Genomic DNA, 25,202 nt, shown 5'->3' on the forward strand with positions numbered 1-25,202 from the left:
CCACCATGAGCTCCTCCCAGTTGCAAGCAGCAACATTGTATAGTGAAAGCTGAAGAAAACAGTATGTGGCAAGCGACCCAAACAAAATCAAACAGATGAGTGATTTGAACTTTGAAGCCAAGAAACGATACCTTAGAGTGGTCCAACACCACGCGGGTGCTCATTTGAAAGTATCTGTTTGGTATCCAGCTGAAAGGAGGCAAATGTGAAGAGTGATAAAGAATTGTGAAATCGAAGTGGTCCTACAACGTGTCAAGCAAAACCCTGAGCACATTCGAATGTCTTCGATAATTGATGACAAAGTAGATGAAGATGGTCCGAGCTCGGCAGAGGGATATCAGCTAGAAGCTTTTGGTTAAAGCAAGTTTGTGTTAAAAGTTATATTGGAAATTGGAATGAGTCCGAGCCCGGCAGAGGGAGACTAATTGAACATTGAGTTAAGAGGATCTGAGCTGACTGAGGCAGATCTGAGATCTGAGCCCGGCTGAGGGGGATCTGAGGTGAATAGTGAATCACCTGAGAAATTGAGTACTTGTGAAAATCTGAAAGAGGAAGGGAACTTATTGTTTGTTTGTCGCATCAGGCCCACTGAATGAAGAGACTTTGAAAGGCAAAGAGACTTCAGCACAGAAGGCCCTGATGCTAATGATTGAACTGTATCCTCGTGCTATAGAAGGCAGAGACTGTGCTAGGCTTGAGTGTACCGCCTTGTCCTGTGCTGAAAACGCGGGGAAGAGAGACCAACGGCCTGAACATCCTGACATATCAATTTGTGAACACTTCTTTCTTTTTCCGTAACACTGTTTCCCACACTATTTGTATTTGGAAGTAAGGATTGGCAATAGGTTTATTAGTATAGGCCCTTTTATTTTGACCAGACGCCAGTAGGACAGCGTTATTATTATTTGATGGTCGTAGCTTGCTCCCATCGGTATATTTAGGATTAGATAGGCGTTTTTCAGACTGTTAGGCAGAAACCTGTGCAGTTCCCTCTGGGACCACTGCAAAAGATTTAGGACTACAGGTGTTTGGCAGTAAACCCACTTGGTGGCAGTCTGTACCACACAGATTCACTTGGTAGCTGTAGCTGAGCGAGCAGTCAGACTTCCCTCAAGAAGAGTTAGGCAGTATACAGAGTATTTACAATAGGTCAAGAGCACACAATAGAACAAGTAAACACTGACCAGAGCTTGGTGTTAAAGAGAGATAATTATTTATTTAAAACCACATCTAGAAAAACACACAGGCACTAATAGTAAGCAATTCAAAAACACAGTCACTAAAAGATATACACTCCCTTAAAAGAATATTAGACAAGTCGTAAGTAAAGCCCCACTTATTTTCAGACAGCGGTGAGCGCTTAACGTAGATGGCAGTCTAATAGTTTGTTCTAAAAAGGGAGAGAAAAGCAGAGAACAAGTTGAAACAGATCCCAACGCTTTTACGAGAACATAACAAGAGAGGAGGCAAAGTAAAACCGTGAATTCAGAGTCAGTAGGCTGGATCCGTTTTAAGAGGATCGAAACAAAATGTGTCCAAGGTGTCACGGTTGCAGTGCACAAAAGTCTTGAAAGGGTTCAAAAAGGAGTTGGACCAAAGAAAGGGACCAGTTAGAGGGTCAAGGCGGCCAGCCCAGTCCAGAAGGTTAAGGAGTTATTATTACCTTGTAGCAATCTTTAGAAAGGGAGGCCTGGCGGACACGGTACCTTAAAGTGGTGAGAACGCTCCAGTGGGGGCAGTTGTCCTGGCAGCGGGTGAAAGTCGGTGCTTCGTCCGGGGGAAGAGGGGATCTCATCGTGGAGGAAGACAGGGGCCCGTTGCACTGCCAGGGAAGAAACCAGCCGCAGAGTTTCTCAGGTACAAGGAGCGGTCCGTTGATTCGCGGTTCAGTGGTGAGTGGCTATCCGGCCGCCGGGGTGCTTGGCACAGGCAGTTCGACCACAAACCGGGCTGGGGTGCGAAGAAAGAAAGGAAAACTGGTTGTGCCCACCAGTCAGGGGAAGAAGCCTCTCCAGCCGGGAGATCTTCTCTGTCGTCGGGAAGTGGTGAGTCGGTTCTGCAGGGCTCCACCGGTGGTGTCGTCGTGGTAGGTCAGCTCAGCTTCTCCATCGTGGATTCTCAGGTCCTGTGGCGACTTCTGAAGTTCCAGTCCCCAAAGCCCTGCTTTTATGCAGAAAACCCCCATTCACTCAGCCTAGCTGTCACACAAACATGCTAAGTGGTGAGCCGGCCGGCTCACCACTTGGGCCAATCACACAAGAGTGCGACCTGAGTTTCCAAGGTAACTCGGTCCAGGGTGCCTAAACCCCCTCCAACACCCCCTTTGGTACCCAGACAGAGTGGCACCACTTTTGGAGGCTTCTGTGGAGAAGCCCGCCAAAAAGTGGAACAAAGGGCTCGACTTGGGTTGGAGTCACAGAAGAGAACACAAACGCCATTTTAGAATCGAGTCTTGGCAAAAAATACCAACCGGAGAATTAATATTAATTAAATAAACCGGCGGTATGTTCGAGGCTATGAGAATTAAATTAAAGTTGGTAGCCTCGAACAATGGGAAAATCCCACAGGAAAATATTCGCTTTCGAATATAAAAAGTAGTTTCCACTGCCACCAGCCAAAACTCGATCAGGGGGGACAGAGACGTGCCCCCTCGACTAACAGACCTCTGGGCAATCGAATTGCCCCGACCAGTACGTCCACAATATGATGGTTTGTACTGGTTTCTGTTAATAATTTGGGGCTAGTAAAGCCAATGGTGACGTTACATGCCCTGGGAGACAGTAGCCAGTCCCAGGGTATGGAGTCTATGGTGGGGTGTCACTATGACACCCCTGTGTTACTGCACGGAGGGTGCTGTGTAACACACATAGGAAAAACACATGAGACCCTATGGAGTAAAGGACCCCATAGCCCATAAAACACATAAGCAGTCAAAGGAACACCATAAATCATGTCCAAGAGTGGGAGAAAAAGAGTCTCACTCTTGGCAGGAGGAAAAAAACAAACTCCAGAAATCCAGCAAAGCTGCTGGGGGACTCGCTAGGTTAGGAAATTCAGCCTAAAGTGAGAATTCTCCCTAACAAACCCTTTTTGAAGTTCAATAAACACCCTTAAACTGTAGTCCCTTGTCTCCGTCTTACTGTTGATACCATGCCTGCTTACACTGTCCACACTCTTAGGGGTGGGCTACTCTTGCGGGTCCTGCCCAGAGTCCTGGTTCTTACATCTCAGTCGGTCTGTGTATCGCTGCGCGCTGTCTGGAAGGCACTGCGTGTTGCTACTGGGAGCTGCAGTTATAATTTCCGAGGTCATACTCCATGCATGCATATGCAGAGTGACCTCTTACTTACTGTGGGTCTCTATCCTCCATCTTGAAGGGTGTTTTTCATCTGTAATTGCGAGGGCTGTATATGGGTAATGGCCCCACAGACTCAGATATATTTTATTTACACAGCGCCATTAAGAAAGATATTGCCTAAACTCAATGGACATTACATTTTTGATATAAACTCAAAAATTGTGTTTTGTTGTGTTAATGCCGGCTTTTAGCAATGCTGTATTTCAGTCTCTTGTTGGATTCGTCGTTGTCCTAGTTTTCATTTGGTAAACCGCTGACTGGGTCCAGAGGACCTGAGTCAGCTCAGTTATGATCCACCTTTGTGTTCCCCATAGTATGGAAACGGGCATGCGGGTGGCCCCTAGTTTGGTTTAATGGCGATGGCTTCTCTCTGTATCTTAATGTGTGGTGAGTTTCCTAAAAAGGCTTGGCCCGTTCCACTGTCGTTGGAGCTCATTATTTCCTGTGAAGCTAGAACTTTCCCTTTGGACAATTCCTCAGATATAGAAGGAATTGCACTGCTTTACAGGACTATGACCAACAATCCACCAATCTAGCATCCATACTGAGGAATCGGGGATACCTGAGACGCACAGTGAAACTGACAGATTAGTCTTTTTCTGCTTGTTTGAAACCCACATCCAGAACCCCCTCCTCCTCACCTGAATCTTTGAGCATGAGTTCCTGTTTTCGACCCTTCTTTTTCTGGTCCTCAGATTTCTTTTTTCAGAAGAGATACGGCCTCTCTCGGGTGGAAGCCACTCTGCTACCTTGGTGAAACAGGAGGACAGAGGACCCCCTCCCGAGAGCGCACGCGAGAAGAAAAAAGCCAATGGCTAAAGAAAACCTCTCTCTGAAACAGACAGCCATAGTTCCTTGTCCAGCGTAGATCAGTAGGTACTAAGGAGATCCGGGTAAGAGTACAACAGTTCACTTCTTACCCATATAGAAAGGTGAGCCCAGCCAGAAACCTGGTGGCAAGTGAGTGTTACCAAGCGGATGCTCCCCCCAAGTAAGGAACTGGGGCAAACAGAAGAAATAACTGATCAGTTTAAGAAACAGGTAGGAACAGCTAAACACTGAAGAAAGAAAGTAACAGCACCTGAAGACCAGGAAGGACTGAAGAAGCACTGTACGTTAAGAGAACCACGAGATAAGACGGAAAGAGGACTAGAAAAAGAAGAGTGAGGAAAAGGGGAAGACTGAGAGAGCACAGAGCAGTAGGGGTGGTCCCAGCCACAGCCGAGCAACAGTAAGGCAGAACAGAACAAGTGTAAGAATACAGGTGAAACGGAAAGGATTACGAAAAAAGGCACAAAGACAGAGAAGTGCGGGACGAGACCCGTGAAGGGAAGAGGGGCCAAGAAGGCAAAGCGGATGAAGGAAATAGCCAAATGCACAAATCAGCACAAGCGCGAACACCCGGAGCAAAAGCAATGGGTTGCAACGCGCCGAGTCAAAAAGTGGGGTTGGCTAAATACGGAACAGCCACAGTGAGACAGAAAACACTAGAACGGAAATACAGGAAGTAAGAGGAAAAGAGTGGAACATTCTAATGGCGGTGTAGCCGCCTACGACCCCATAGTCGCCAAGAGGGCAGGCGTGAGTAGCGCATGACAGAAACATGCAAAAAAAACATGCAAGAAACATCCAGAGAGACCTTACTCTCGAACAACATGGGAGGAAACTCAATGAAACAGACCCCATCACAGCGGTTCTCAGCTCCTCCCCTCTGGAGAATCAAATCAAGAAGGAAGTTACCAAACTTTGGCCACTCCTAAACGTGGGCTCATCTAATATTGAACCACCTAGATTTGCGATGAAGCGGAGACGGAACCTGTGGGACTCACTTGTGGACATACAAGGAAATAACAGACAGAGCACCAGACAACCTATGGAACCAACCTGGTCCAGTAGGACACGCTCCCTGTGGCCAATGCAGTGTGTGCCCACAAACTAAAAGAAGTACATCCATAGACATGAGGCTGGAGGTACCCCTGGAATCATAAACTCTTCACAAATTGCAACAACAGCAATGTCATCTATATCATTATGTGCCAAGATACGTGGGTATGACAACTCTGCCAATGAAGACGCGGATCGGGGAAAATCGGTCGTGTACCTGGACTAAAAGAGCACTGCACCCCTTGTAGAACACTTCCTTCTGAAAGGCCATGGTCCGTCGGATTTAAACATGACAATTTTGGAAACAATCCTGGTACCCTGCAGAGGAGACGACCTACACACAGCATTATTCAGAAGAGAACAACTCTAGATTTTTCGCCTGTCCGCAGGTAGCAATAGCCTTAATTAGCACACTAGTTGGCAAACATTGGCAACCCTGTAAATCCATCCAGTGGGTATATATAGTTTTATCTCCAGAACTGATGGAACAATATTGAACATGCTTAGGAGACAATTAGTAGACACACTTCCCCATGTCCACTACACCAGCAGCTTCATAGTTGTAAGAAACTGATGCTGGCAACAGTAATGACATACATAAGTGATCACAGTTCAAGGGTGTTTATTATACTGTATAAATGGGTAAGAAAAATGCCTAATCTAAACCTAAATTTAAGATGGGAACAAACTACGACCATCAAATAATAAGGCAGTCCTAGTGGTGGCTTGCCAAATAAAAAAGGCCTATACTTAAAAAATAAAATACATTTTGCCAATCCTTACCGCTAAGTAACAAAATAGTGTGGGATAATGTTCATCAGACAAGAAAGAAGTGTTCTCAAAATGATAAGTCAGGATGGTATGGCTGAGGTCTCCCTTCCCCACGTTTTCAGCACGGACTCCTGAGCACAGCACACTCCTGGGCCTCGCCAGCACAAGGTTACAGTTAGTTTCCAAAATATCTGGGCCTTCTGTGGCCAAGTCTCTTTCACACAATGGGCCTCATTACGAGTCCAGCAGTAGCCGTGCCGGAACGACCAGCAGGCTGCTGCCAGACCTGTAATGATTTGCGGGCACTTGACTTGCCGGAATAACCAGGGAATTACAGTTAAGTCAGGCGCTGGAATAATGTTGATCCCCATTCTGGTGGAGTCCCATAGGACTCCATGGGAATGTGGACCATGGAAGCTCCGTTAATAACGCTGCTGGTGCTTCTATGACAGTCTGCGGGCAGGTGCCGTTCCCGCTTCCAGGGCAGACTTGGCGGGCGGAAAGGCAACCCGCCCACAGACTTGTACTTTGACAGTCTGGAAAGGACCTGATGCAAAAACAAAAGTTCCTTCAAAAAATCTTCATGGGGCAATTACTCTTCGCCTTAGGATCCTCCTCTGCCGGGCTCCGATCCCTTGTACAATGTGGGCCTCCCTCCGTCGGGTTCACTACGGATTCACAATGTAACATTCAAGAGTCTCAATGTCTTTTCAAACAACCATTCACTGTGGACAACCCTCAGCCGACACAACGGGTTCACGTTTGCAAAATACACAGTTCACTTTGCTTTCTTACAATGCAGGAGTCACTTCCCTTTTCTCTCCTTGTCAACGTGTCAGAGACTTTCTATTGTACAAGGGGTTTGACTCGACCCTTGTATGACCCCTCTGACTCTTCACACCGGCCTCTCCTAGGGCCTCCTGGTACTTGTAGTTTCAACAAAGGGGACCAGCCAGAGTCCTTCGAATGAACGCCCACATGGCGCCTGACCACTCTGCAGTTGGTCCTTCACTGGACTTTCTTTCAAACTTTCACACACAAGTTCTTTGTTCAAAAGTTTATACAATGTTGCCATTTGCAACTTTGGGCTCAACACAGTCCGGTTTTTGTAGCAGCTCTCTCTCTGACTCACTGGCTATGCTGAACCCGTTGGCAATTCTTGCCTCTGTGGACAAGGATGGTACCACGGTATCGAGCACATCTCCCAGCTGTGGTATCAGTGGGGGGGGGGGGTCCGGGCACCGTTGACATCTGATAAACCACACACCAGCTGGACTCCCCGGTCTTATGATTTCTCTTTTGGAGGCTTTGCAGGTCTGAGTTCAAAAGGGCAAGGGCATTCCCTCCTCGTCCTTTCAGGTCTCGCCACCTTTCTCCTCCGTTTGAACTGCCGGTCCGGGATAGCTGCTTCCTCGTGCGTTCGGCCTTGCTCGTAGTGTGCTCTCGTGCTCCGTCTTTTATCCCTGTGTGGATGAGAAAGGGCGTGTGTAATTATTGTCAATTGCTTGACTATTCCTGGCTCTTGTGTTGGGACATGTCAGGTAAACTGCTATGCTGTTTGTTGTCTTTCATGGTGTAGGAAAGTGTTTGTGTCGGAAAAGAGGGGCGACGGGAGGTAGAGCTTCTACATATCCTACAGGTGTTAATGGGAAGGGGACACCACGTCTCAAACTTCGTTGTCCCGCTTCCACTCCCCGAAGACCCCCCTCAAGGTGATCTTCCCCCACTGGTCCACCCATAGGAACTGGATCCAATAGCAATGGCTGTGTCCTGGCCACCTGTCACAGAAAGAAGCAGTAGCTGGAAGGCCGGCAGCAGCAGCAGGAGAAGAAACCGAACTGGAACCTGGCAGTTCACAAGGAAGTGTGAGCACGGAAGGGACGCCGGAGCAAAGAACAAGCAGATTTAACCTGCAGGCTCTGAGTTAGTACTGAGTTTACACACCCTATCTTGCTGTGGCTGCATTGAAAGAGACTGGAGAAAGCTGGCAGTCTTTCCAGGTTTGCCTAATTGTGAATGCAGAGCTGAAGTCCTGTGTTTTACCCGAGGCCTGTGTGCAGAGCAAGCCGAGGAAGCTGGAGAAAAGACTCTCCATTAATGAGGCCAAATCCGAAACACCTGTGCCGAGGACTGGTGTGGATCCTGAGAGTGCCTGTGGTAGCAGTAGCAGAGAAGAAGTTGAATACTGGAGCCGGTAAATGAAAGACCGTACTCCAGAGCAGCAGCAACTCCTTGCCGGTAACTGTAACCAGCTGAACTTCATTCGTGTTGAAGGTAAAGTGTGTGAAAGTCTTTGTAGTTGTGGGGAGTCGTGTCAAAGAAAGAGAAATGTATTATGTGCTTATCCAGCAATAACTGAAGTGCTTGCGTGTGAAGAAAGTCTTTCTTTTCCCATTCTTTCAAACCATTGACAGTGAAAATCATGTGTCTGCTATTAACAGTAGCGGTAATGATTGCAGTAGCAGACTTTCCCATTAAATTACAAGGAAACATTACATCAGAAGCTGCGCATGCAATATTATATCATGATTCCCAATCATTGTTAAAGACGAAAGCTGTCTTTATAAAAGGGCGCCAAGTCGAGGAGCAGTTTTGCTGGCGACACTGTGCTGATACCTATGGTCGGCTTCACTACATTGCCTGATGGCCTCCATCGGATTTCCATTATTCACGTCTGGGAGCAGCAGGTGCTCATTCCTTCATTCCCATAGAACCTAATTTCGAGTGTGAAAGTACACGCGAAGTAGAGAGCCAAGTCGAGGTGCAGTTTTGCAGTTCTGCTGGGCTGCTAGCTGCAGTGCGAGGCATTGTGTGAGACTGGAAGAGCTAACTTAAATTGGTTAGTTAAAGGCAATTTAATCTGAACATTGCAGTTGTATACAATATTGTGAAGTCCTCTGCTGATTTAATGAAGGGGATTCTGGTTAAAAAGGTGGGTCTTCATAGCTCTATGGCAGCAAAATTGACATGTAGTGCAAAAACTAGTGTGGTCAATCTTCACTCACAGGACCCAACGGGGGAAAAGAACGATGTACCTCAGTCTAAGTCACTTGAGCCTAACAGAATTACAGGCTATTGCAGTGCCATTTTAGTGGACAAGAAGCCAGTCACTGAAATCATGGCAATACTCCCACAAATGCGTATGGAAGCCATTTCGAAGTTGCCCCATGAGGCTCCCAAGCGTGGATCAGGAGCCATCTTTGGCTTTACCGAATCAACATTTGCTATCAGTAACTCGGGGAGGGGATAACTTTCTTGCAGCTCCAACTGTAACAGCTGATCAAATTGATTTGCTATCAACATCCATCGACAACAATCATTCTCTGTTAAATCTCTTCATGAACCTTCATCGAAATTCATTGGGGCCAACAGATGGGAACACTATCTTAAATTCTTGGGCTACTTTTAATAATATTATTGGAACACAACTGCCAGCTACACCGGATCTGCAGAGATTGCTCTCATCATCCAGCTCATCTAGTCACTATGATAGTGATACGGAGAGTGCAGATGGAGAAGATGAGGACCACAGATTACACGTAGGTGCCGGATCAATGTCTGTTAGAGCGTTGGTGGGTCGAGTACACCTTCTTTGAATGTGATTGTAGCCTCTATACACTCTCTATTAGTGCTATGTTCTAATATGGCCAAAAAACAGCAGGGAATGAAAACGATGATGAAGGTGGTGGATCTAGTCCTGAATTCATGTGAACACAATGTGTAACCGCAGGATACGTGTGTTTCTGTGGGTGAATCTGTGTATGATTTGTTAGAATGTGTAGAGATTTTAAATTGCCAATCAGTTGTTATTTATAACCGTTTTTTAGAACCATCCTGCACTGCTATTGACCTTGTGAATCAAACCCAGCCTGCGTCAATGATAGAACATGGAAATCTTGACTGTGAGGGGTCTTTATTAGGGGAAAATGAGACTGACGCCTTATCGAAGGACATTTACACTCAGCCCAATCCTACTAAAGGAAAGAAGAAACAAAAGTGTAAAGGAATTGCCTTGCCTTATGCATTAAGGAAGATACTTCCTGACCTGCAACAAAGTGGAAATCCAATTTCAATGGAGCCTCACAGTAACATGATCAGTAATGGTCTGTTGATGGAACCAACAATGACGATTCATAATAGTCGAGACCAAACCGGTACACTGGTTACTAATGTCCTTCTTGACGGCACAATGTGTCAAGTAGATCTTCGAGGACCTATGGAAAGATGGCTGTGTTCGGGTTGTAGTGGTGCACAACAGAAAATAAATCACTGCCCGCTACTATTATTCTTCACATACATGATGTAATTGGCGATGAATGCATAGCATCGGGAACCAGCGATGGGATTTGTGGTTTTAAAGGGGATACCAATATACAAAATACATATGCTAATGTGTCCACTCTGGCCCAAAAGCTTGGAAATGGGTCTAGTCAAATTTGTAGTGTGGAGCAACATAACGACAAAGTGTTACCCCTGGGTAGAGGGGTAAAGCTGGAAGGACTTATGCCAATATCATCTAGTCCATTTATGAATTGAAGTTTTAATTATGGATCTTCTACATCGATTACCAGCACTTAGGAATATACGTAGAATGGATATGACAAAGATTATTTCATCCAGCTTGCATAGCCCAACGAATTGGGCCTGGTTGACTTTATTTATCCAGCCATTACGGCCCTTTTGAGTCATTTTTACCTCAAACCATGAAAGATGGGTTTCCAACTCACTGTCGGCCGGAAACAAGCTGGGAACTATCCAGATTCTGAATGATCTCCTAGTGTACAGCAATTGATGAGTAACTCTTGTTGCCATATGGCCTTTAATAACTCAAATGTCCCAGCAAACAAAACTGGGCCCATGCATTTGGGATGTAAAACTACTCTATGGAAGCAGGATTCCCTTAATCGGTTTAAATCATACTCTACATGAATCCCTGGAAATCAATGTCAATTAAGATGGGCTTCTTGGAATACATTTTAAATCTTTTTTAGGAAAACCTCTGAGTCTGAAGATGATAGCCTCATATGATATATTTCTTTTGCAGGAAACTTGGTTAACTGAGAGTTTCTTTATCAATGGGTTTAATATCATCTCTACTCCTGCAAAGCAAAACACATGTGGTCGCTTGATGGGCAATTTAGCTATAGGGGCAAAATCCTTCCTACATTTTAAACCCTTTCTGGTGGGCACATTTTGTTCTTATGTCTCATCAGCAGTTCTATATGATGGGAGCCAATTACTAATAATAGCTCGAATCATAAATGTATATAAACCACCAGGGGAGAAAAACAATTGTGTGTGTGATACGAGGAAAGTTGAATGAATTATTAACCCATTTGTATACTCGTCATCGGTTAGGCAGCGTCATCATTGTAGGTGATTTTAATGAGCATATGTTTCCGAATGAGGGGCGTGATGAGATTTTGGTCACTAACGATGGGCCTAGTTTAAGAGCAGGCCCTATTGCAAATCCTTTTAAAACAAATGGATGGAGGCCATATCTAGAAACATATGATCTAGTTTGCCTCAATCTTAGGGCAATGTTCCATTCATCTTTAGGCAACACATGGACCAATGGAACTTCTTCATGTTTCGATTGTGTTTATTAGTCAAGAGTTATGGCAATACTCTAGTCCTATTGCACTGGTGCAGCCTAAACTCAGTGATCACTTGTTACTGACGTGGGTATGTTCATTGGGGAATATACAGCTGAGTGCAGGCAGGAAATGTGGTTTGAAGGTCTTGGTCAATAATCAGTTTAACCAAATATATTCGTCAGATATAAATGTTGGAAAGCTTAACTATCTTATAAACAATGATTTGAAATTGATCTTGAGTGAGTTATCCTGTCATGACTGGGACCTGAACACCAAACTGCTGCAATCTTCATTTTAAGTTGTGTAGAATGAACAAGGTGAAGAGGAGTGGGCGTAGTCCATTTGATGTAGAAATCTATCAAAGGAGTATCAGAAAGAAAGGGCTATGGCTATGAAACAAATTGATCTCTCGAAGTCAGTATGTGTTGCATATATAGCATCCTTAGCAACTAAATACAAAAACTGGGTTAAACAACATTGAAGCTTGTTGCATGGTGCTAATTGGAGATGCATGTTTAAATTGCTTCCTACGAGTGATCACAAAACGTTTGGATCCTTTTTTAGGAAATATTTGGCAGGTGCAATAATTGTGCAATAATTGTACCATATTTCTGAGAGATCCTGGTTATTGCATATGGGGCATTTTTTCTACGATCCATCAGTAACTGATTTGTCCATTGCTATTTGCCTTGTGGATTTATTTATTTATTGTTTGCTTGTTAGGCGCTTATACGATAAGACAATACTGTTTCAAAGCACCCACAGGGCAAGGGAGGGAGCATGGGTGGGAGGTACATTGCAATACATAAAAACACAATATTTAAGAGCAGAGGTGGGGGAAGGAAAAAGAGAACAAACCTACTATGCCTAGTTAGTATTCAGAACGTGCAAGTGCAGCAAGGAAGAGGGCAGGGGGGGTAAGTGCTGGGGAGTCTGAGCTCATGGATGAGCTACACAGGAAGTGCTTTGGGTGTTGAGTGCATAAGGGCCCAGAACACCAATCCCAGCAACTGTGCGATTAGCATGGGCAAAATGAAGGTAATGAGGAGGTAAAGAGAAGACAAACCTGGGGTGTAGAGGTGCACTCTTATTATTTGCAAACTGTGGCTGTTCAATGGTTAAATAAAGTAACCCTTAATGTTGTTACAATTTAGGTGCTCCTGTGTGAGTCTTGGCTAAGAGACCATACAATAGAACTAGAGAAAAGGTCCACCATTAACTTGGTGGGCAAACACAGGGCACACTTTTATCTGATGAACATCAGTAAATATTATATAAATGTTTAGAGAAAATATACTGTTTAATTTGATTTGTTACTTTACTTCAAGACAACTATTTTTTCAAGATGGTTTGTATCACAGGTACAAATTCCAACAATAAAAAAAAATATCTTGTGCGTTCCACAAGACAATGGTTTCAGCAATATGCAGTCATTATAGACAAACACATTTATAACATTGGTTTTTCCTTAATCACAACACATGAGATTACAGTTCTCACAAAACAGAGTGTACTACGCGTTTCGGGACTAGCCCTTCTTCAGGTACAATTTTCAAGCTTTACTTTTCCTGTAAGTTGAAATGAAGATAAAAATATAGAACCTATATTTAATTTAATTAAAATGTGTCTATTTAAGTTTTATAAAAGGTTGTGAAATAATCAAACGAAAACACAACTGACCTGTGTTCTTAAAGTGCCAATGGTAACTGAACCAAGATATATAGGATCAGCTAGCTGGTGAAATCTTCTAGGTGTTAGACACTGATGCCTAATAGAGAAATGCAAAAGAATTTTTCAAAAACTATTCATGTGTTTTATGTGTACCAGCACCGCGAGTGGGACCAAGTCGCTCTACAAAAGCACTGGGTCCCACTCCACGGTAATTTCATTTGTTTTTTTTAAAAAGCATCACAATATGCTCACCATGTTCGCATATGCTGGTGGATTGAGAGTGGAGATTTTCATGTGACACGGAGAATCCTTTACCGTTTTCATCTACATGATCATGATAGTATTGTCCACACTTGTCTTTAAATATAATCCACCTCGCCGTTCTGTAAATAGTAACAGAAAGTGCGGATTGTAATAATCTCAAAACTCTTGGACTAGACTGTTTAAGGATAACTGGCCGTGTAATTAGCACTATGTATGGTCCTGCCGGCTTACTTGTTTACCTTGAACGGACTGCTGCTTGTTGTGCTCGTCTTCGTGCCGCAATCGTGATGTAGACGTTCCAATGTCAACTCCAGCCTGGAGAAACAAGGTTCGCTGTTCGTTCCTGTCGGAGACTTTCTCATTGATTTCTTCGTCACGAATGAGGACGCGTGAGCGTTTTCACTTTATACTAAAACGATGATGTTAACTGAGTGACCGCTAGGGACATTGGGTAATTTGAGTCTGTTCCAAAGTGTTTGCAAATGCAGAGCGCCATTTTGTAGTGTCTTGCCACATCTCGAGTTTTGTTGTTCTGTATTAATTCTATTGTGGTGAGAGAAAGTTGTTAAACACGGGCGCACTGTATTCCAGAATGTGCATTTCTGTAATATGGTAATCCATATTTGTAAATTGTCAGGCATAGTAATTATGCCATTTGAAAGTGTATTATTTCAATTGGTTTACAGATGACAGCTCATATCCCAATCAACGTTCATACCTTTCGGGTACATCGATTCCAATTTGTCAATCCAATACAGTTCGCGTTGTAAAAGAGTTTTTGCCAGATTACCACCTCTCCTTGATACAATTACCTGTTCCAAGATAATAAATTTGATTTGAGCAATTGAATGGGACTCTTTCAAGAAGTGTTGCGCTACCGGTGAGCGTTCATTTTTAAGTCTGATGTTAGACTTCTGCTCAGACCACCGGGTTTTTGCTTTTCTTGTTGTCATCCCTACATAAAATATTCCGCAGGGGCATTTGATGCCGTAAATGATATTTTTTTAATTGCATGTGGTTGTGTGCCGTAGCCGAATTTTGTATCCTTTGTGGGGATGATTCAAGAATTCACCCTTTATCAAATTATTACAATTATTGCAATTGTTACATGGTAAGGCCCCTTTGAAATTCTGTTTAATTGTTCTTTTGGCTGAGAAATCCGCTTTAGTCAGATTGTCCTTTATGGATCTGCTTTTGCTATATGCGAACAGAGGTGGCGATGGAAACAGTTCTGCCAATGTTGGATCTAATGATAGAATTTTCCAATGTTTTTTCACGATGTTCTTGATTTTAGCACTCTGATTCGAATAAGTAGTTACAAAAACCTGAAAGTCTGGTTTTTGTAACTACTTATTCGAATCAGAGTGCTAAAATCAAGACCTTTTCTCGAGGTAAAGAGGAGAGTCTTAAGGAGCTTCCAGGAGGGGGAGGACGTTCCAGAGGAGGGAGCCAGCAAAGGAAAGAAAACAACCACCTGACCTCTTTTTAGCAAAACACTTTACACACAGAGTGTTGGGAGCCAGAGGAGTGTAGTGGCCTAGAGGGAGAGTATTTAGTAAGATAAGGTTGAAGATGGTGTGGTCCCCGGGTCCAGACCGCCTTGTGAATGATGCAGAGGCATTTGAATTTAATTCCTGCAACTACTGGAGCCAGTTGAGACGTGTTAGTGCAGGAGAGATGCAGTCCTTGGGCTTAAGGCCAAGGATAAGTCTTGCTGCCCTATTCTGGATTAGTTTGAGGAGTTGCAGAGTGGAATATGGTAGATTCAGGAGAAAGCTATTGTAATAGTCAAGCCAAGAGAGAACCAGGGTTTTGGTCCCATTGAGCCTCTGGGGGGAAAGTGAGCAAAGGGAGAATTCCTTTGAGAAGGAAGAGCTGAAAGTGGGACTTCTTGGCAATGTCCTGAGTGTGAGGGAGGAAGGAGAGAGGAGTTGAAGATGACTCCAAGGTTTCTGGCTTCCGAAAAGGGTGCAGGGGGATAGCCCAAGGAGGAAAGCCAGAATGAAGGGAAGAAGGAGGGAGCAAGGGTACAGATGGGAAGGATCTCAGATTTACAGGCATTGAGGCAGAGATTGTTAGCGGTGCACCAGCCTGGATGGCAGATAGGCAGCCCGGGATGATGGAGAGTGCAAGAGGGCTGGCAGGGAGTTTGTAAAAGAGCTATGTGTCATCTGCGTAACACTGGAAGTTGGAGGAGAAGAAGGAGATGAGGCGTGCAAGCAGAGAAAGGTAGATTTTATAGAGCCAGGGGGAGAGGATAGCACCCTGGGGGCACCACAGATGGAGATGTAAGTAGGAGAGGAGAAGGTGCCCAGGATGACTTGGGAAGAGCGGTCAGTAAGGAAGGATATCAGCCAGTCCAGTGCCTGTTCCGAGATACCAAAGGTATCGCAGAGCCTTTGTATGAGATGGAATGGTTGACTGTCATAGGCAGAAGAGAGATCGAGAAGGATAAGGACAGCAGGGGTGTTGGAGTGCAGAGACGCAAGCAGTTCTTCCGTGGGTGTCCGGTCAAAGGTTCAAATCCAAAAGGATCGAATGCCACAGGGTCGAGTCAATTTGACCTAAAACAAAAGGGTCGAGTTTTTTTATTTTTAAATATATATTTTTTTGGGTTTCTGTTTTGGAAAAAAATTGGGTCCTTTTGATTCGACCCTTTTGTCATTCGATCCTTTGCATCCGAACCTTTGACCTATAACCGATTCCGTGCCTATGGATGCTCGAAATCCAGATTGATGGTCGTGGAGACCAACAAGTTCAGTGTGAGAGTTGAGTTGGTCTAAAACCAACTTTTCCTCCAGTTTCCCCTGGAAGGGGGTGATGGAAATAGGGCTGTAGTTGGCGGGGCAGGTGCAGTCTGGCGCACAAGGGAGTGCTTAAGGGAGTAGGGGGAACATCCTGTGACAAGAGTGATTGCAGAAGTCAGTGAGAGCAGGGGCAAGAGAGGGTGGAGAGGTTGGCTAACTCCCTGCAGATCTTGAAAAGTTCAGCCGTGTTATTGGATGCATCAGAAACCTGTGCATCAATGTGGGCTCTTTTCTTGGCAGGTATGGAGTGTCTGCATTGCCTTTGGAGAGGCAGGCCAGTTTGTCAGAGGATGAGCCTGAGGTTTGCCATTTCTGTTCTGCAGCCCTCCATTTACGGTTGGAGAATCGTAAAGGGGATTCGAATTAGACAATATTGAATTGGTAATTATGAACCTCAAAAGCTCTAGTGCCCCCGGCCCGACACCATTCCTAATGTATTTAAAACAAATACATCTAAATGGGCAGAGATCTTGGCTGTTTGGTTCGGCAGTATATTGTCATCCGCGTAAGCTCTACCTGTGTTTTATCGATATTTCTAGAGCATTTCGACAATGTATCCCGCCCAAAACTTTGGGACAAGTTATTGCAATGGGTTATCGACCCTATAGTGCTACATTTTGTCAAAGCTTTATATAGTGATACGTTGGTGTCAATACGGCTGACAAAAAGATAGAAGCTTATCACGTCAATTGAAAACCAATGTTGGCTAAAACAGGGGTGCGTATTTGCACCCTTGTTGTACAATCTATATACTTCTGACTTGGATATGCATTTGGGGGATGCAAGAAACTTTGCTCCTCGTATTGGTAGCCATATAATACATTGGCCGATACCTTGGTATGCCGATGACACTATCCTCATGGATCTTATACCGGTCGACTTGCAGCATTCAATCAATGCCCTGGGTACATATGCAAAAATTAATAATCTGTCTATTAATACGTCAAAAATTAAAGTTATAGTAGTAGGCAGTAGATCGAGATATGATGGTTCATTTGTGTTAAAGCCGAATGATATTGAGATTGAAATTGTAGGTTGCTATACCTACTTGGGCTTCCATATTGGTATATCACTGACTTGCTAATATTATGGTGACCTTCTATCAGCTCGTATACTGAAAAAATGGCTATTAATAAAGCGATTTGTTACAAGTTCAGGAGGGAATAATATTGAAGGCCTGACAAAGATATATCAAACTAGTATTATCCCAGCATTGACATTTTGTCTGGAACTGTGGCATACATGTGTTGGCTAGATAGATTTGAGGGTAAGATACTTGGATCTATGTTACAGGTACCCAAAGCCACCCGAGTTGAAGCCTTAAGTTATGAATTAGGCTTACATTCACATCAGGCTCAATGGTGTGAGAAACCTGAAGGTGTCTCACCCGCTAGTCCCCGGGGATTCGTCATCTAGGTGGCCAGGACACGGCCATCTCTTTTGGATCCAGTTCCTAGGTGGTCGACCACCTGGATGGGGGTTCTTCGGGAAGTGGGACACAGGATGGTGAGACGGGGTATCCTTTTCCCTGTAACACCGTTTCCCCATCCTACCAGGTAGAATACTTAAGAACTCAAACACCTGCCCCTTTCCCGACACAAACACTTTCTCACAAACAGCTCACTGCGAGAGAATACAGACTAACACCCGTGCCATATACCTGACACATCCCAACACAATGCTCAGGCAGAGTGGGATAATTACTGATCATTACACATACCTGACTTCCATCACACTTCCCCAAACAGATAAAAGGCAGAGCACAAAAGCACACTCTGTGCTTGGCTCCTACAACAAAGCGATGTCAGTAAAGTCAGCACAGCCGGTGAGTCGGGGAGACTGATAGCAGACCGTTCTGTGTTAGAACCAAGGTTGCAAGCAGCAACATTGTATGGAGAAATCTGAAGAGAACAGTGTGTGAAGCCTATGTGACGAGCGACGCAAATATAATTGAACACCAAAGGAGTGACTGAAGATAGATATTGTATACTTAATGGTCCTGCGCCACGTTGGTGCTCATTCAAAGGTCTGTTTTAGGTATCCAACTGAGAGGTGGCAAATGTTAAAGGGAATTGTGAAATCGAAGTGGTCCTGCAACGGAACAAGTTAAGCCCTGGTCACATTTGAAAGTCTTCAATAGCTAATACAAACTGAAATTGGTTCGAACTTGGCTGAATGAGACTAATTGTGTAAGAGGAAGGATCTGAGCCCGGCTGAGGGGGATCCGGGATAAACTGTGAGTGACCTGAGAATGAATATTCTCTGAACATTGGAAAAGGGGATCTGAGCCTGGAAGAGGGAGTTCCAAAGTAACGATTGTTGTATAAAAGGGATATGAGCCCGGGCTGAGGGGGATCCAGAGTGAAGAGTGAATGACCTGAAAAAGAGGAAAGGAACTTTTTGTTTGTTTTGGTGCATCAGGCACTCTGAATCAAGAGACTTTGATAAGTAAAGAGACTTGGGCACAGAAGGCCCTGATGCTGGTACTTGAACAGTATCCTCATGCTGAAGAAGCCAGAGAGTGTGCCAAGCTTGAGTGATCAGCCTTGTCATGTGCTGAGAACATTAGGCACATCCTGACTTATAATTTTTGTGAACACTTCTTTCTTTTTCATAAACACTACCCCACACTATTTGTATTTAGAGGTAAGGATTGGCAATAGTTTTTTTTTTTAGTATAGGCCCTTTTATTTTGATGGGACTCCACTAGGACTGCATTATTATTTTTTGATGGTTGTAGCTTGCTCCCATCTGCAGATTTAGGATTAGATAGGCGTCTATCACCCCCTTGTTGAAGTTCAATAAACACCTGTGAACTGTGGCCACTTGTGTTGGTCTTACTGTTGATACCATGCCTTCCTTACAATGGTTACTGAAGAGATGTAAGCTATATTGTGCCTTATCGATGCAAATACCAGATGACAATACATTAATGGGACTTGTGGCGGACAGATTACATATGGATCCCCTAAACACTTTTTTGAGAGCATTGAAAAATTTGGTTTTGTCCCATTGTGATAATATTAACTTCACAATGGACACTATGCATGAAAGGCCGGATTATGTAAGTGTACTTAAGATCTGGGCATGGGATAGAGTTGATTCTATGGAAAAGTTAGACAACAAAAGGCGCTATTATGAGTAGAGACAACAGGGTTTGCTACAAAGGGACTGTGTTCTTACCTGTTGAAGCCATGTAATCCTAAAATGAGGTAAGTATTATTTACCTACTTTAAACATTTTGCCAATTTGAGTATGTGGGAGGATGGTATGGTGTTCCATATGTGGATTGCATATGTAGACTGTCTTCTCTCTGTAAAATCAAATTGTCGCATTTTAACTCAGTGTCCTGCATTAAAAATACAATATCAGTAGGCTTATTCATCCATGGTTGCTAAGCTTGAAAATATACAGACCGACCAATTTTACCCTATATGGAGCTACCTCATTGATAATTACTGGAGCAGGCCTCTGTGTTTGGAATCAAGTTGTGAAATTATTGTTGGGACACTAATTTGATGGTTGTAGGGAATTGTGCTTATGTTTATATTATTGAATGATTAGTATGTGTAGGATATTTTATGTATTATAAGGATGAAATAATTATGTCTATGCTTTAATTAATTTGATATACGTGATGGTATTATTGGTTGATGTCATTAATTCAGATAAATTATGTTGATTGTAATGTTTAACCAATGCACAATTTAGGTTTTTTTCTTTTAACCAATGCACAATTTTTAAAAAAGGGAACACAAGTGGAGTTTTCCATCAAGAAGCTATTGCATGTGCCTAAAGTTGATTTTGAAGTGAACCTAACTCTTGTAACATCCTACATACAAGTGTTGCAGAAGTTGTTGAACTCAGAAGTAGAACAAGCTTTGCCCAAGCCAGTGGGCAACATCTTCCAAAGAGGAAACTGCCAAAATAAGAACTGAAGCTCGTTGTCTTGAAGTTGTTGAAGCTGATACCAAACTAGGGTCCTCTGATACATGGGTGATAGTCATATAACACTACGAAAGTGACCTTACAGCTTTGGGGTAAACACTGAAGACAGAGATGCATATGAAGCCGGGGAAGGGAGCTGGGTGCTTATATGCTTATAATAATAAATAATTATGCATCAGTAAAGCTACACTGTGGTAGTCGGAGGCAAATTCTGTGATAGCAACCATACTTGGAGGAAAGGCAAAGAGGCTGCCCTTTTTGGTAGAAGTGGAAAGACGAGTGCACTGAAAACCTGTAGAGGTCGGGGAGTCTTGTTTAAGTTGCCTAATAACATTTCCACAATATAATGTTTTAGCAGCAGAAGTTGAACTGTGGTTGTCTAGAATTCTGTCGGAACTGTTACATGTTGAAGTAGAAGCAGCCTGTGAAGCAGAGAAGCCTGCTCTCATTAACATAGAGAAAGGGGAAGTTGTCACAGAAAGAGCAATTTCCTGAAAAGAAGCATCCTGACAAATTCCATACAAAACACTGCAGAAAGTAAAGTTGTTATTAAAGTGGAAGTGGCATTTTTGTTTTCAAACCTTATCCTGGATTACCATTGGTGCTGTTTTCTTTATGGAACTTTGAAAAGGGAGCTTTTCATCCAGAGAAGAAAAAACAGTTACCTTTGGATTTTTGTTTGAGTGACTTATTATTTTCTTTGGAACTTTTCAAGAACTTATCTGAGACATTGTTTTCCTTGGGAGAAATTGACTTTGGGCATTTCTCGGGGAGCAGAATCTGGCCAGAACAAGCAAAAGTCAACCAAGACCTTAATTGTTTGGTAATCTTTTATTTGTTATTGTTGTCTTACTTTGATTGTTTGATTGTTTAGTGTGAGGGTTAGTTTTGTGTATGCTAGGAGGTTTTCCCCTTAGACCTTTAGAGTAGGTAGGGATTCCCCTAGTAGAGCAGGTTTAGTTAGGGTTTATATTTTGCTTTTTATTTTCACAAATAAAATGTCAAACCTTGAGAAAACTAAACTCAGTTGTGAGCCTCACATTCCTGACCCCTCACAGACCCACACAGAAAAAGAAACAAGCCCAGAGGGGCATGGTACCCCCATGAGATAGAAAGAGAGGTACAAGAAGCTAAAACAAGGGGTTGAGGTTCCACTACCAAAAGAAGAAACATTTTCTGAATGTCAAAGACCCAGTCAAGTCTGACAGGATAGTGAAGCAGACTTGACACTACATTTGCAAGCTGAAGAAGGAACTGGGCGAGTCACCCCCTCATGATACTTGGGAAGTGTTTTCTTATGAAAAGTTAAGGTCTGGCAGTATAGTGAACCAGATATGATACTACATTGGTGAACTGGAGAAAGAATAGGGGAAGAGACTTATTCCCACTTACCCACAGCCGCCTGCTCTGGATCAAGAAGACAGTTTTTCCTTAGTTGGTCTCGAGTGTAAGGGTCTGAAATAGGTTTCGACACAGGACGGTGGACCTTTTACTTTACTGGATATCCTGACAGAGTCCTTAGAATTGTTGAGGCAGGGCAACCCCTCATATAAATAAAGCAAGAAAGCTTCATCCTTTTATTTTACTTTATAACTAAAATACCCTGCCAACAAACATACCACCACTGTGTCAGACTTGTACATCTGCACCTTTACAGCACACATTCTTTTTCTGCTATTCAAAGATTCAGCAAACATCGGAAGTCTATTACTCAGAGTAGGCTGCTTTGGAGCTGGATTTGACTTGGGTTTCCCCAGATAAAGAGGAGGGGACAAACGGATCACAGCCTAATGCCAAAAGAACATTACATTTTTTCCATAACACATCAAAAACCATCTTAGACTTCACAAAAATTGGAACCAAGTCTTTTCCCACATCATCCATAATCTGCACCAAGTCTCTCACTCGTATCGATTGTTCGTAGACTAGGAATGACAGGAAATGGGGCAGGAATATTGCCCCTGTAGCACAGGGTTGTCCTCAGATTGAAGCATGAACTCCAGGACCAGACAGTATGAAACCCTTGAGGATGGCTGCTGTTAGGTCTGATTAGTACCAAAGTTCATTTTAGAGCCAGCAATACAATCCTGCACTATAGCACTGTAGGGCACACAATGGATAATGTTATTTATTTCTAATAGCCGACGAGCAGTCGTTTTATGTACAATACAACACCAAGCTTTCTTCATCCGAGATTTCTTATTCTTCTAAGACTTGGTCAGATGTGCTCAATAAACGTGGCTCCAGTTAGTGAATTTCTATTTGTTTCCTGTTTAAATAGAGCTGGATATCATCTTCCACGCTGATAAAAAAAAATCCAGAACCCCTTTATTCTTGGCCTTAGATTTTCTTAACCTTCCTAGCTGTTACAGGCTCCAAATCTGCAGCCAAGTGGATTATGTCACTATTTGGGGGTCATTCAACTTCATGGTGATTTTTCAGTACCATAATCCGCAAGAATGTCCTTGAGCCTCTATTCCCCAGAGAGGTTAGATTCTTTTTGTTTTTTCATTTTTTTCTTCTGTATGTGACGTTTTCTTTTCACAAACTTGGAGAAGCTTGATCAGTGCATACTTTATCGCTGAATGGGCCCCAGTTAATTCACATAAATCGATAACTGGTTTTGGGTTTGCACGGATTTTACATATATTGTCTACCAGAGGTAACCTGGTCAAAAGCTGAAGGATTACCATTAATAGGGAAGGTCTTGCTGCTTTGTTTGGATGTAAGTAAAAATTACAGAAAGCTTATTTTTGGTTTTATTTTTGGCAAATAAAACTGCTTTCTGGTCTCTTAACTCTTCATATGATCATACTCTCACCAAGGAATTCAATACGTGATTGATTGTACTAATAAAGGATGACCCCAAGTCTGAGACTAAATTGGCGAGATTGAGAAAAATAAGGTGAGGTGGAATGTTCAGCTGCGCTCATTCCCGACTGAAGGGTACACCGTAAATTGGTCTAAAAATAAAGGAGTTCTGCATAGGGCTTGCACGATGGTAAGCTGGACAGAATTTTGTAAATTCAAAAGATTCCAAGAGTCGAAATAGTCATGGTCTCTGCCACCACAGTGTACAAAGGTCTAACATTTTGGAAACAAGGATCTGTTGTAGAGGCATGGCCAGTATAGACTGAGGTGTTTGGACTGAGTTGAGGCAACTCAACCTACACTTCTCTGAAGACCTCATCTGGCCCCATGCAAGACTTAAAAAGTTTGCTCTGGCAGAGTATTAGATTTTGTGGAGTTCTTGGTTATGGATATGGGCGGCAGAGAAGGTTGGGCTGATAGAATCTCATGCTTATTAATGGAAACTTCCTAGGGGAGAAGACCAGCTCTTAATTAGTAATGGCAGCTGTTGTTGGCTGCATACGTTGTACATGTTAGATCTGATAGACTTTGAGATTTCTGACTAGCTGTGAGATGGTACGAGAAATAAGGGGAGCAAAGGGCCTTAGATCTCTTGCCTAAGCAAGGTCCAAACGAGTAAGAAAAAGACTCCTCTTCAAAACGCTAACCCCCACCTGCTTCCAAACTGTATTTGCTCTCTGTGCAACTTGCTGGTTTTATAGAACCCAGAGACAGCACGGGTGAAACCCTGCCTGATTACCTCCATGTGCTGTGTCCAAACTGTGTCCAAACTGCACTTGCTCTCTGCACTTCAAAGCACTGATCTCCAACATGAAGTTCCTCATAGTTCACCCTAATGATGTTGTTCAGGGTCCTTGTGCCTTCCACCTTTGCTGGGTCCCTCCTGCACACTGTGTACTTCGATAATTGGACTGCCATTTTAATAGCTACTAGTTGACTCACAACCTGACACAGCCCTCTCTAACCTTCATCTTTCGAAGGGATTGTGTCCTCCGACGTATTCCTTATCTTGATAGATCATCTCCAGCTTGCTGGCATTGGAAAAAAAAATGTCAGTAGAGGGCGCTGCGGGTCGATGTCCCTCGAGCCGATGTCCCTCGACAGCCTCCGTATTGGCGCCGACGTCATCATGCGTATAAATAGACTCGCGCAGCGTCCGTTGCTCAGTTCCGTTTTTCCTCGCTTCGTGGGCCTCGGAATCGCATTGCTCAGTTCGTTAGTCAGAAAGAATATATTCTTCATTATTCCTCGAGAATACCAACTCTTACTCGATGGCTTCCTCATCCGAAGCGACGACTCCACGGTCCGGCTTCAAAAAATGTCGAGACTGTGGAAAGAAAATGTCGTTGACAGATCCTCACAGGATCTGTTTGTGGTGCCTGGGATCGAAGCACCAATGTTCAGAGTGCGAGGGCTGCATGTCCATGACAGCGAAAGCCTTGAAGGAGCATAAGGGGAAGCTTGAGAGAGGTAAGACAGTTAAAACTCCTTCGAAAGTTTCCTCGGCAGAGTCGAGACATTCGTCTCCACGCTGACACAGGAAAGATTCTCGGTCTAGGTCTCGAAGCAGTTCCCACCACTCTTTGAGATCCAAGCATTCAAGTAAGAGACGTTGAAGATCCCCTTCCTCGTCGTCTTCTGTTTCTCCAGAAAGAGTCACCTGCCCCACAAAACATATCTCTCAGGCTAAGTGGGAGGAATTCCATAAAAGGATGCTTAGCGTCTTCGAGAAAGCGGCCTCGACCCCCTCGAAGACAGCTGAGGGTGATACCCTGGGTGAAAGACCCGAAAAATCTAAATGCCGCGAGTCGTTTCACCCGGCGAAAGAAACTACTCGAGAGCGTCACAAACCCTCGAGCAAAGGCACTGTGCCATCAACGCCATTGTCGAAGGTCCCTTCGACGCATAAATCTGCATCATCGACGCCATTGTCGAAGGGCTCATCGACGCATAGGTCGATCGAGTCGACGTCGACACTGAAAAAGAGCAAACCCACGGCTGTCACTACCTCACAGCCAGTGGTCATACCCA

At 43.7% G+C, this 25,202-nt stretch overlaps 1 protein-coding gene across 7 annotated transcripts in view; it reads left to right on the forward strand.

Moving 5' to 3' along the window:
- Positions 1-25,202, forward strand: part of LOC138456334 (dnaJ homolog subfamily A member 1-like) — a 972,900-nt gene that overhangs the window by 819,680 nt on the left and 128,018 nt on the right. The window lies entirely within an intron of this gene.

Source organism: Ambystoma mexicanum, chromosome 1p (assembly GCF_040938575.1).
Source record: "Ambystoma mexicanum isolate Mex_15411 chromosome 1p, UKY_AmexF1_1, whole genome shotgun sequence".
Taxonomy (NCBI): domain Eukaryota; kingdom Metazoa; phylum Chordata; class Amphibia; order Caudata; family Ambystomatidae; genus Ambystoma; species Ambystoma mexicanum.